Here is a 14,570-nt window from a genome sequence, read left to right on the forward strand (position 1 = left end):
TATTTATTTGTGTTATCTGAAAAGTCTGTAATAGTTGGTAAAAAGATACAAGATACAATCTTAAATTCGGACTTGCATTAAGCTTGTTGCGGTACTTATTTCTTATTAAGGTGTAAGAAGGAAATGCTCTCTCCATTAGTAAATGGCACGAGGTATTTGAGTGCCTTCTCACTGACATCTACCCATAACTTAATAAGATTGTTTCTTTAAAAATCAAAATTTAAAGAAGAATCGATTGAAATTTCGATTAACTGCTCTTTTTCATTGATCGATAGTTTAGTTTCTTTGAAGGTTCTTCATTGAAGGGATCTGCAATCCAATTGTTTTTGTTTTCCACGTTGAGGGAAGTACTTTAAAAAGCACACTTTGAGACCGTCCAAGTGACTTCAAATATTCTCTTTCAGGTTTTGGGATAGGTGCAAGTCATTCTCAGATAAGAAGTTGTGCAGAGTTGCCAAAACCTCAGCTGAGCTCTTTCAATACACGCTTTCAAAAAGTCCAATTTTTTTAATCCTTGACTGAGTTTTGTCGGTTACTTTGAATACAATGATTGAGCTGTTTTGAAGTCCCAAGTTGAGTTTATTTATTTCTAGAAAAATGTCTGATAAATATCTGACTTTGAAGCCAATCATTGTCATGAAACTTTGGAACAAGACAGAAACGGTGGTCATAAAAAAAAAAAAAACGACTTCATGTCTAAGTTCAGACATCCATGTAAGTACTTTACCACGAGATAGTCACCTTACCTCCGTATGCAAAATGAATATGCTGTGAAGGCTGTTAATTTCTTCGCACAGCGTTTTAAACAATCTGCAGTTTCGTGGGTGTGACTTGACAACCAGTTCACTAGGAAGAGGCTTGGATGCAAGAGTTTCTATGAATCAGCAGTGACTCGATGTACGTGAGGAGCTACTTATTTAATAGTGCCGCATAGGCCTATAAAACAACCTGACATAGACATGACTCCGTCAGTGCATACACCACAACAATTAGACCAACTAATCTGCTTGTCAATGAAATAACCACCGATCACATTAAACATATCTTCGCCTGTGGTACGCTCTGTCAATGGGTAAGAAAGCAACAGGTTTGCTCACGATGACGAGCAAAATAGATAAATCAGCAACATATACACTTAATCGACCTGGATGCAAAAGAATTTACTTTTTTTTAATTGTATCTACTAGTTGCAGCTTCAACATCGTCAGACATATCCTGAATTCTTCGGGACATTGTATTGTTTGAAAAACAGATAGCATCGATTTTGCGGACTTGTTCGTTCTTCCCCAAACATACTTTAATACAAGGAGAAATTATATCTTCAACTATGGTCTGGTTTTTACCATATTTAGCTATGCGATAAGCGATACGGTAGGAAGCTTCAACTTCATTCTCATTGTCTTTTTTCCTGATGCATGAAGTTACATTTGGACGTTTTTCTAATCGCTGAAAATAATGTATTTCTTTGTTTTTATACATAGGATGTTTAGTTTATAAATGTCACTTGAGTAGAGAGGGTTTTATGCAACCGTTGGATGATACCTCCCCACACACGACACAGAATGAGTTAACACAGTCATCATCCCCTACAAATAAAATCCCATATTTAATATACTCTTCACAGTATTTCCTTTTCTTCTGTGTAGTACCTGAGGCACGCGCCTTTTTACTATCTCCCGATGTACGAATACTCGTAGCTGCGGACACGTGTTGAGAAGTACTTTGTGACGGTCCACATTAACTTTTGGTTTTTTAACCGTTCATATTTTCAGTCACTGATTTATAACTGACACCCTTAAAAATCACTGACAATAATAACTTAAACTACGATAAACATTAAATAAAAAACTAGTTGAAAAGAATCACAATTAAAGACAACGCACTTACTTATAATTAGTCAATAAGTGAACTGATCAAACAGTCTGGCTACGGATGTATTTATATTTTTGGAGAAGTTCTAGAAATCGCCAATGGAAATCATGGAAAGTTCGTTATCGCAAAGGTCATTTGTTAGTAACACGCGATTGTTCTGAAAAGGAGGAAGGGTGACAAAAGTGATGCATGAACTGTTCTTAATGATTGTTAGAAGAGTGGTTTGGGGAGGGGTTCATAACCGCGACCTCAACCAATTATCATTGTGCACTCAAACAATGCACATTCTAATAGGTATTGAATTGCTTAATGATCTGTAATTTTTAGGTTTCAAAATTAGGCTATTAAATATATTATTCCTCTTTTCTTGATATCGACCTGTTAATTTGTTAAATATTATGACACAAGCGTGAATGAAATACCATGAATGAAATGAAAACCGTAAACGTGTTTCAAAAAAACAAGCAAAGAAAATAAATAATTAAATGAACAGTTATGTTCATTGGTAGCCACGTTTTTGACATCGTTTTTAAATGTTAACATCCCTAGAAACAAATTAGTCCTTCGAATTAGAAAAAAAACTCTTAGTATTTTTCCATTTCGGTGAAAGACAATCGAGTTAGAGTGTCTTTCACCGACTTCAATGAAGCTCGGTTAATTAAAGAGATTCGAACCTAGATATTTCCAACTACAAGGGCTATCGCGACAATCCGAACTTTGAAATTCTCGAATAACATATTGTGTGAGAAATATGAATGCTCTTTACAGTCATCATGTAGTAAATAGAACATTGAAACTCGTTAGCAGATTAACGAACATTTGGTATTTGCATTCTAATTTCTAATTTATCAAAATTAATTACTTTTAGGTATCTGTACACAGATGAAATTTCAATACCGTCAATAGACACAGCGATGGAAGTTTACTTTGTGGCAGAAAAATACCAAATTCCATATCTTAAGAAGAAAAGCGAAGAATTTCTTTTGGAACACATGACAGCCGAGTCGGACCGTGTGTGTAAAGTTTACGAATTTTCCAAGCTCATGAATGTCTCAAATGTTATGTATAAATGTCTAGACATCATTGACAAACACACGGAAACCATTCTTAAGTCATCGGAATTTTTGCAATGTGAGAAAGATACTGTGGAGAAGATAGTGCGCAGGTCCACACTGACGATTCAATCAGAATATTGTCTGTTTGACGGAATTCGTAATTGGGGTGTTAATTATCTCGCGAAAGCAGAAGAAGAAACAAAAGAAAGTTTAAGAAGCGTATTGGTTCCTCTTTTGAAATGGATATCGTTTTCTCTTATGTCATCGAAGGAACTCGTTGATGTGACCGAAACAGAATTATTCACATTTGACGAAATTGGACCGCTCTTATGCAGAAGTTTCAAGAGTAACACAACCGTAAAATTTTGTCAGACTATTGGCTGGAACTATAAGAGATCATATTATGCATATCTATATAACCGTGTTACAATATTTGATTTAAATAAAAGTTCATCGAAATCCGATGTTGTGAAAGACATAGATTCTTCTTTATCAATTGATAACAAGATCTGTTTCATGGTAGAAATTCTAGAAAACTCAATGCTGCTCGTGGAGCCATTTATAAATGTTCAGGTTATAGCCGATGGTAAAACCTATTACAATGAGAAATGTTGTATAAAGTTACTCTCTTCTTCTGAGGCCACGGAAACTATCTATGAAAATGTTCCTATTAAAAATAATCGCTCGGCAGTGTATGTGAAGCCAGAAGAAAAACTTCAAGCGACTGCGATATTTAAACAAAAGTTTAAGAAATGCATAGCTGGATCCATTCCTGAAAAGAAACTTTATAAAGGACTATATAATACGTTTAGTGCACAACCAGAAAGTAATTGGACAGTGACATCTCTTACATTTGACCTGTATTCCAAATAATGAAAGCTAATATTTCATCTGATTAAAAGCAATACATTCATATTCGCATAGCAAAGAAATTTAAAATCTTTTGCAACTTTTGAGATTTGCCATTTGTTTTTTATTTAGTTGATCTCAAAACTCACAAGTAAAAATCCCAAAAGTAAAAATGAAATGCAGTCATTTAATTTAGAGTAGGTGCATATTAAACAACATTTTGTGTCATATATGTATAGCATAATATCAACCGAAATACAAAGCTAAACGTTTTTTTTTTCAGGATATTTTAAATCCATGACTATGGTGGGATTCGATGCCAAGAGAAAGGATAATCGATACAACAACAACACTCCCAAGAAGAACGCAATTCTGATAATACGATTGCTGCCTGATGGGAATCCTCGCTACATTTCCAGTGCTACATTACTAGTCCCTCAAAAATGACCGGATTAGGTTTGACTCTAATCGCTGACTACAAGACATCTTAAACACATCTCGAGTTAGTTGCTCTCCGAAACAGGAATAAGAGTTTATTCTATTTGAAACGTACTTTTTTTTTTCAATCCGTTTTGCTGAAACATCAATTCTGGAATTAACAAAATTTCAGAGACCGTTATGTGTTTGATTTATGTATGAAGATAATTTCATATTTAGATATAGCCGAAGAACTGGATCATACTGTCAAAAGTATGTCAGTGATAGTTGGCCGAAGATTATCCCTGAAGTTACCTTTGAGAGCATCAAAAGAAAAAATAAATAAATTAACGATTCACGGTGCAACTGTGTCCAGGTTTGACACACCATTGATGGGAGCTATAAATGCTTATATTTCTTGTGTGGAACATATAAAACCTACCCACATTAATTACACACACTTGAAGAACTACAGACTCAAAGTGAACATCTACATAAGAGTAAATTATTACTCTCCAATGTTTTAGGAGCATAAAGAACAAGAACAAAAATCTTCTGTGTTTTACTCCGTAGGGAAGTCACCCATTCTGATTTTGCTAGCCACTGTTCATTCTTAACCATCAGTGATAGTTGGCCAAAGATTATCACTCATCTAAAGGCAATTGGAAAGAGAGTACGACAGAATGTGCATCCGTGACGCCGAAGCAAAACACATTATGGTCGATTTTATGATTGATGGAATTAAAATGCCGAGTTTCTTGGATGGATAACCTAATTCCATTTGGCAGAGATCGACTAACTAAAGAATAGGTAGAAAAATTTCAATGTTCGCAACACCTTGGTGAAAACAAAGCTCGTTGTAGTTGATGGATTTCGTGGATACAGAGAGTTGTACATAGGTTTCCACCCTCGATGAGTTTTTGGACTCCCTGGAGGGTTACGCAATAATATTTCTTATATATATATATATATATATATATATATATATATATATATATATATATATATATATATATATATATATATATATATAATGATTATGTAGATGATGAATAGCCTATTTTTCTACCCACTGCAGGGTGAAGGCCTCCTCCATTCAGGGAGGTTTTGGGTCTACTACACTCATTGCGATCCAGTCCGGATTGGGAGAGTGTATCTATATTTGGGTGAATGAATGTATGAATGAATGAATGTGGAAGACAATCACAAACATCCATGCCTACGGAAGATTTGAACCCACAGCCTCTTGGCTGGAGAGCGGATAGGCAAATAAAATTTGCGTTAGGGAATTTTATTTGCCAATAAAATTCCATTTTTATATCATAGCATTCCTATAATACTCGTATTTATTATAATATACCGAGGTGACGATATAATAATCTTTATTATTCTTATCACATATATAATATTTATAATACATTATATGTTGCGTTCAAGTATCTGCTATGCACACAGTTATGCATAACAGATACTTGAACGTACATAATAAATGTAAATAATAGTACTAATAATTGCTTACAATATATATTATTATAATATTAACCTTAATGATTATTACCTTTTGTTTGCATTTTTACACTATAATACGTATCAACAATAACAATAGATATTATGTTGAATTTTTTCTTGACAATTATTCATAAGACTATTACACTTTTTTTATAAAATCTTTATCAAGTAGCTTTATTTTTATCCTCCTACATGTTTCGCCAATCCGTCTGGTAAAATTAGACCTTGATTCTTGTTTAGGTTTTCAGTTTTACGGACGACTGTAGCTGCTTCTTTAAAGGTTCTTGAACGGTAGTTATCTTCTATGTATGGCATAAGGCTCTTATCCAGACAAGGATGACCTACTCACGGAATTAACCACAATATCCAGAGAACTTTCTTTAAATGGTTACCCTAAAAGACTCTACAACAAGATTCTATTTACTGATATACCACATCGGCAACGTGATGACGTCGAATACATCAGTACAATTACGATTCCTTTTGTCAACAACCTTTCCAAAAAATTAGCTAACCTTTTAAAACCACATAAGATCAGAGTGGCATTCAAACCAATCAACACTATTCGGAAATTTTTAAGATCACCGAAAGATCCTCACCCATTCTACAAATACTCTGGAGTATATAATATTCCTTGTTCATGTGGTATTAGTTACGTAGGTCACACATCTAGAAGCTTCGAAACGAGAAAGAAAGAACACATAGGATATGTCAGAAATAACAGACAAGACATTTCAGGCCTTTCATGCCACTTTGCCTCTACGAACCATCACATTGAGTGGGATAAGAGCCTTATGCCATACATAGAAGATAACTACCATTCAAGAACCTTTAAAGAAGCAGCTACAGTCGTCCGTAAAACTGAAAACCTAAACAAGAATCAAGGTCTAATTTTACCAGAAATTTGGAAAACTTTTATCAGATCATTAAATATCAAAGAAATGAACTTTCATAACAATTACGTCATGAGTCATCACGAATAAATCACGTTAACGAGACACGCACATTGTCACGCACAATACCAATTTTTGTATGATTTAGAACCATCGGTTATAACCTAGTCTGTAACCTTCATTTTGTGCTTACTGATTTGTATTCCCTGAGGATGCCAATAGAAACGGATTGGCGAAACATGTAGGAGGATAAAAATAAAGCTACTTGATAACGATTTTATAAAAAAAGTGTAATGGTCTTAACAATAGATATTATTTCTCAAAATAAGATTTTAATCAATCAAATGTTATTATTTATATATAATATTTATAATGCATTACATGAACAACTGTGTAACAGACACCTGCACGTATATTATCAATGATGATTGTTATTAAGATGTTTTTGCATTTTACACTATATATACTTAAACAATAACAATAGATATAATTTCTCTTTATTGCATTTTTTTAAATATTTTTTTCTATTATCATCGAACAGAGTGTTTACATAATTACAATTGAATTCTTTCTTTTTCTCCTCATTTGTTATCTTCTGTCTTTTACTCCCCAGGGTAAGTCACTCGATCGGATTTAGTACTATACTTTGAAGAATGATGGCAAGTCACTCTTCATGCTTAACCACCTGTAATATTTAGCCAAAATTTATCGTTGATCTATATTACTTTGGGAAGAGAGTACAACAGATAATTCTCCCGTGTCGTCGAAGCAAAACACATTATGGTCGATTTCTTGATTTACGAAATTAAAATGCCGACTTTCTTGGAAGGAAAAGCCTAATCCCCCCCCACACACACACACTGAAAGAGAACGACTAACTTGAGAATAGGCAGAAATATACGGGATTATTTTTTTTCCAAACAATATGTTTAGAAAAAAAAATAGTGAAAACGATGCGTTCTGTTTGTAACTCCTGGTACTCTTACAGTGAACTATTCCGGTAGATTTTATTATAAAAAAATTCTCGACAAAGTATTTCATACTGAATTGAGAGAGAAAATTATACGCTCACGGAAAGAAATATTAATGGTAGAAGGATGGCACTAATAGAAGAATAAGAGAAATACCAAGTCAGAATAATCGCTGTTACTGGTTCGATGGTTAGGAGAACAGTACTATTCTTCTACCCGATCGAAATATTAATTTTTCAGTTGACAGAAAAGAATTAAATTAGAAGTGGATAAAATTTATAAATAAAACTCATTATTTCTTGTAGTTTGACAAAGAATATTATGAAAAAATGCAGAATATTTTATCAACAGTGCTCGTGGTTGGCTCAGTCAACATACGAAGCATCAACAGCAAAGAAATGGAACTAGCAGATAAGGTAGAATTGGGGAAATACCATATTGACAAGAGAAATGTTACAAAAAAAGGCACAAACAGAAAGATTCTTCTAAACAACAAACGTAAGATGTAATATTCAGGCAATAACCATAAGTGAAAAGAAGTAGTAGCTATAGTATTCAACATTAAGTGCAATAGTAATATCAAGCAGTGTGATATACACAAATATCCGATATTTCTCTGTAAGCTGGATTCAGGTCAAATAGAGGTTGCGAGGATTACACTTAACTTTAATTCAAAGAGTTCAGAAATCTTGGGAATGTACAAAGGATCTTCATTTCAGTTTTGTCTACCTCGAAAAGAAATATGACAAGGTGACCAGAGAAGTGTTTTTCAAAATATTCTTTTTATATGGGATAAAAGGAACATTATACTGAGCTATACATAATCAATATGTAAGTTGTCTGTCAACAGTTAGAAGGAAATGCAAAAATATGGTTTCATGTAAACTCAGGTGTAACACAATTATGCATCTTAACACCGCTCTCATTCATATATGTGTATATATGAATCACTTTGTTATATAAGGTGACATTTAACTTGATACCGAATTCGGAGATATCAAATTTAAATCGCTTTATGTAGATGATATTATACTCTTAAACACATCCAGTGAAACGCTATAGGATTCCCAAAAGAATTTGCGTTATAGCTGTGAAACCCTTATCCAGAAAGTCAGCAATAAAAAGACTAAAATAAAGAAAAAAGGTAGGAACGTAGAAACCACCTGCTGCATTCTCAGTGCAGAACCTAGATAATAAGTAAACTATTTCAGCTATTTAGCCACAGTTTTCCAGTGGAATTTGGAAACTGTCAGCCGAATAAGCAAAGCTGGTATGGAAAGTGGAATAATCGAGAACATATCCAAAACTATAAACTATATTAAAGAAGGCAGTGTTCAAACCAATTTTCAGTTATGGATCAGAGGTTGATTTAGTAAAAAAGTATTTGATCCAATAATAGAAACCACAGTTATCAGGGATCACATAAAAATTAGGGGAATTGAAGAGATAACATCCATGGCAGAATCATATTGAAAAAAAAAAAGGAATGGAAAGAGACACAGAACAGGACCAAGATCTAGGTCGATTGATTCAAACTTTAGTGCTTGAGAAGAACAGGATGTTAGATACCTTGCTTGGAAAAAATTCAACGGACATCCTTATGGGCAAGGTGCAGCTTGCCAAGTAACGAGTCATGTGTCTGTTGACAGTATACATTGTAGGAATATGATGCTCCCAAGTCAGTGCAACTTCGTCTGGGTGAAAAGGCTGAGATAAAGGAACTGACGGAATTCGAAAGACGAATTGTGATAGGATGCCATGTTGTAGACCCATCTGTTCAGCAAATCTATTCATTAAATCGGGACAACACAGTCAACAGTCTACTAATAGGAAAGCGTAGAAAGTTAACTGTAAGTGCTTCTAGTCGGGGACGACCAACCACAACCAATGTACATGCCCGCAGAGTGACAAAAAATAATATATATAACCACCATTCATAGGCCCACTCATTCAGTGCGGAGTTGTTTTCATCTGCGGGAACATAAATCTGCTTAAACACATCCAAAACCTGTGGCCAACAGCAGGGAGTTTCCAGGGTAGGACCTCAATGCCCTACCATGTATTCAATATCCGTATGGTGGGTACAAGCTCACATTACTCAATCAAAATTCAGCGTTGGATCGATTAATGTGGTAAATTTTCTATATTCTGCTCTTTGACGCGCAACGAGCATGCTGTAAGTGCGACGTGGAAGCTTGAAAAGCTGAGATATGGACAGAGAAATCATGTTATAGTCTCCAATCCGGTGTGATAGTACAGGTGTGGTGGAGATACCCGATGATTTACTTTGTTAACGTTGATATACGTTGATTATCAACCAAGACTGTCATAAAATGAAGAAGGTAATATAAATTAATATATAAATATGTTATTTCTATTTTCAATATCTCGCCCAAGTCGAACAGCGGACTTCACTAAGAAATATTTACACGTATGTGACAGTTATCTGTACACATAGTCACGTAGGTAGTTATAATCCATGTACTCAGGGTAACAAATGATCTCGTACCAATCCACCAGTAATAAGAAAGCAGACAAATGAAAGCTTCCTGGAAGATATTTTGAAGGTAGAGGAAGTTGTTCTGCGTTAGCACCAAACACATATCTGCTCTGAACATTCCTTTAAGAGCGCTTTACAACTCTACCAAAATATCAATCGATTTCACATAATGATTTCTTATATATAAATATATGCTATATACCTCGTATGTCTAAAAATATTTTCATGAAGGGACTACATCTCCAAAATCTACCGTGATATTTTTGAAGCTACATGCTGACGATTGGATCTCAATTTCAAGGTGTCAGTTCATGATGGTTTTTAATATAATATTTTTTTTCAGAAATATTGATACATACTATTGATAAGAATACTGATTCTTCTCCTTGGAGGAGGAAGAGTATGAATAGGAGAAAGTAGAGGAGTTCTGCTCACCAATTATTGGCATAGGCTTAAGAGAACAAATTCTATGGTTTGACGCCATATTTCGTGAATAATTGATAGTTGTTCTCGACAATGACTTACTTAATTGAGGTACATGTAGAGAATAACTTTTGTATAATTTCTAGGATGATAGATCATCCGAAGAAAACGGTTTTGAATTCTGCTGATCTATTGGAAAAACTTTTTCTCTGATATTTCCATGATTTTCGATGTTTGACCTCCCCTGGATATTTATCCCAGATGATGATGAGATTTCTATCCCTGTAACGCACCAGTTATGAAATAAGATACGCCATATTCAACTGTTCAGCATTTATGAGTCTTAAGAACACAATATGATTGATATATTTATTCCACATTAACACGTTCATTACCAATCACGCGATATCGCGCGATCTGAGTTCTCACCAAACGGCCGATCGCGCGTTATCGCTTGGGCGTCGTTAACTAAATAAAAAAATAAAAAAAATTTGGCCACCACACGAAATTCCAATTTTCAGCTTGGCAATGAACGTGTTAAAACAGTTTGACTCAGTTCGTCTTCCAAGAGGAGAACACCTATGAAAATCACTTAAGATAATGGTTAATATATCATGCTACACACAATATATAATAAAGAGATTCTATATTTTGTAATAATATATAAATAATTATTGATTATGACATAGTGAACATTATAATATAGAAGGTAAGCATCTAGACTAAAGTAAAACTTTCTGAACCTGAAATACGAAGTCCTAAAATTAAACATAATTTTCCAAAACTAAAACATTTATTCCTAAATTATAAAAGAAACTCCTAAAATTGAACCATAAAATGCCTAAAAGTTTCTATATATCTAAAGTCCATTATGAATGTGATCTAATTGGAGACCAATTCAGGGAAGTCAAATATATTAAGTGTAAACATCTAAAATCTCCTCACGACAATTGACGAATCCATAGATAATTTTTATTATATCCTCAAACATTCACCATTCATTTTAATGATCGGTCTTCGTCCATCAATTTTGTGATATAAATTGACCCTTCGCTATGTAAGGAAGGGTTCGCTTTTCATGTGATTTTCAGTGCGCATGTACAGTTTAAATAGTTTATTACGATAAGTTGGAAGAGTTCGTATGTCCTGTATGATCAGCTTATAAATCAGTGGAAACGTAACTACAAAAATCCGATTTCTTGCTTTAATTTGTAGATTTTTTTTTTTTGAGAATTACAAAATGCATTTGCTTACTTTAGTTCTAAAATTCAGTAATATTCCTAATTAATGTTTCCTCTGCACATTGTTCATTTACAATAAGTTTGAAATAAATGACTATTGCTTGAAATTAATTTCATCTGCCATGTTATAGATTCCAAATTTACAGTCCTTAAGCGGGTCTATTCACTTACGATTTTAATCTAGCTCGAAGAGATATATCAAGATGTCAGTTTAAAAATGTTTGTTCAGAAAAAAATTAAACTATCGAAAAAATGAACGAGAATGTGCGCATTCGAATTCGATTTGCCATAAAAGTGTTAAATACAAACATGGGTTGATCGCTTATTTGTTAGTTGGATTCTTTATTCTTTATTTTTTATTCTGTTTATTGGCACACAAGCAATAGAAGTCATGATGCGTAATTTAAATGCTCGTAGTTTCTAGGATTGAAACAGCGTTATTTCGTAACATCCGGGCTAGTTCAAATTTTTGAAAAAACTCGGAAACATTTTAGTTATCTGAAAAATAGTTTAGCACAGTATCAGCAAATATGCATCCTAGTTGGCAGAGTTGTAAGTGTATCTGTTCTCCAATCAACAGGCTGCCGGTTCGAATCTCGCCTTGGGTTGGATGTTTGTGATTGTGTTTAGATGGGAAATGAATATCATCGGCTGATGAGAGACCACCTCTCCTGTTAACATTGAAGTTGCTTGAAAGTTCAGTTCCGTATTTTCGGACAAAGTAAAATTAGATATAGAAATGAATATAAATATTTAGTCCACCCACAGTGCAAAACGTCCTGTGTGTATGCAAATAACCTTTCTAAGATGGTGCAGCATAAAAAAAATCTCGAAGTAAAATATGAAATAAACAAATGTGTTCTTTTTTTAATATGTGCCATTATTTAAAACACAGAACGAAGAAAAATCAGGAGTGCATAGGCCGAACACATGATTTATCGAAAACATACTTTTGAGATCGATTAACAAGACAGGGCAGGCATGAATATTTTTGAACACCTCTAGGAGAAAAAAAGAATTTCGTCTCTAATGTTGACAATGAAATTCTCTAATGAATCAACATCTTATCGGTTGGAAGTTTAAATGGACTTACAAAATTCTATATTAGATCTATTACACTGGTTGTCGTATTTTTCTAATCCTCTCTACTCATGGTTCTAATATACCAAAGATTTACAAATTTTTGAAGATGACCCATAAAAACTAATTTTTTTTCACAGAGTATTAAAGCATCAATATTTATTCGTGAAGAAAAGGAATTGGTTTTCAATAATCCTCGTTAAACTAATTTATTATATAAAGTAATAAATCAATTTTTAAAAAGTGTTCAGTTGGTTTTGCGCTGTCAAACTGATGAGATCTCATCCCTACTGGAACTGCATAATGTTTTAATGAGTGGTAGTTTTATTATTTTTCTGTCAGTAAACGAAAAGCTATTGTTATAAATATGATCTTTTCAGCAATATGGATTGATATTCTGACTGAAACAGATGTATTATTTATGAGCGAGGCAAAGGCTCCTGTGCAATTTATAAATGTATAATATTCCCAATATCATCGTCTAGGAAACCATTCTCTGTGAACCTTAGCCGATTTTCTTAACCTGATATAACAACATTCACTATTCCAAAATTTCCGCAAACATTACAAAACATGTGCCCGCAAGATAAATTTCTTGTATTCGTTACTCACCCTTTTTGGTCGATTTTCTGCAACGATATCTGTACAGGAGCCACTGTCCTAAATTTACCTTTCTTGAAATGTATTCATTGTCATTGCCATTGGATTCATAGAAACAGATTGCTGTTGTACAGTAGCCAAACTATTCAGGATTAAATCACAATTAATACATAATTCGAATGATATATGCACGTAAACACAAGAAAGATATTTAATTAACCAAATATTTTGGTCTGGAAATAGCAAACCATCTTCAGTGGTATTACAAGAAACAGTTTAAAAAAAAAATACAAGCTAGAATACTAACAATAGATCGTTAAAAATAGAACACGCCACGTGATGTTATATCACTAAGTATGAAACGGAATATTTTGAAGCAGAGACATGATTGAAAAAAAAAATAAAAATTAATGAGTAATCTTGATTAGACGTTCCCAGATTTTTGATATAGATATACAGTCATTGTGATTCAGGTTAGGACGATGAAGCAAGGCCTCCACGCTTTCCTTGAACAAACATTCAAACCTATAACGGGATCTATGTAAGATGCGAGTCCTGGAACAAAGGATGTTGTGGTCAGTTTCAATCCCGTGTTGAGCCAATCCAGACTTTTCAGGTTTGTTATGAAGAAGGGAGGATTGGTGTCCTTGGATTCTTTTTTCAAGAGAACGTCCAGTCTGTCCAAAATAGGAGAGATCATAGTTGCAAGGAATTTGATAAACTCCAGGAAGAGATAAAGTTGAGCGTCTGTCTTTAGGAGAAGGAAATGAGAAGACAATTTGTTAATAGGTGAATACGTAGCTGTTAAATCACATTTCTTTAAACTTCTTGCGATAGGTTCTGAAATACCCGAGATATAAGGAACAGGCACTCTACGTATTGAAACTTTGTTGTTTTGTGGAGGATTATAAGAATTGAGAAAAAAGAAATCTCTTGAAAAAAGAATCCAGGAACATCAATCCCCCATTCTTCACAGCAAACCTGAAAAGTCTGGATTGGCTCAACACGGGATTGAAACTGACCACAGCATCTTTGTGTCCAGGACCTCTTACATAGATCCCGTTATAGGTTTGAACGTTTGTTCAAGGAAAGCGTGGTTGCCTTGCTCCAACGTCCCAACCTGAATCGTAATGACTGTATATCTATATCAAAAATCAGGG

General features: G+C 34.0%; 1 protein-coding gene across 1 annotated transcript in view; it reads left to right on the plus strand.

Moving 5' to 3' along the window:
* The window catches only part of LOC150106062 (BTB/POZ domain-containing protein 6-like), a 64,817-nt gene that overhangs the window by 7,706 nt on the left and 42,541 nt on the right, over nucleotides 1-14,570 (plus strand). The gene's annotated exons all lie outside the window — the stretch shown is intronic.

This window comes from Typopeltis vanoorti, chromosome 6 (assembly GCF_054136105.1).
Source record: "Typopeltis vanoorti isolate ZY-2024b chromosome 6, IOZ_Tvanoo_1.0, whole genome shotgun sequence".
NCBI classification, from domain to species: domain Eukaryota; kingdom Metazoa; phylum Arthropoda; class Arachnida; order Uropygi; family Thelyphonidae; genus Typopeltis; species Typopeltis vanoorti.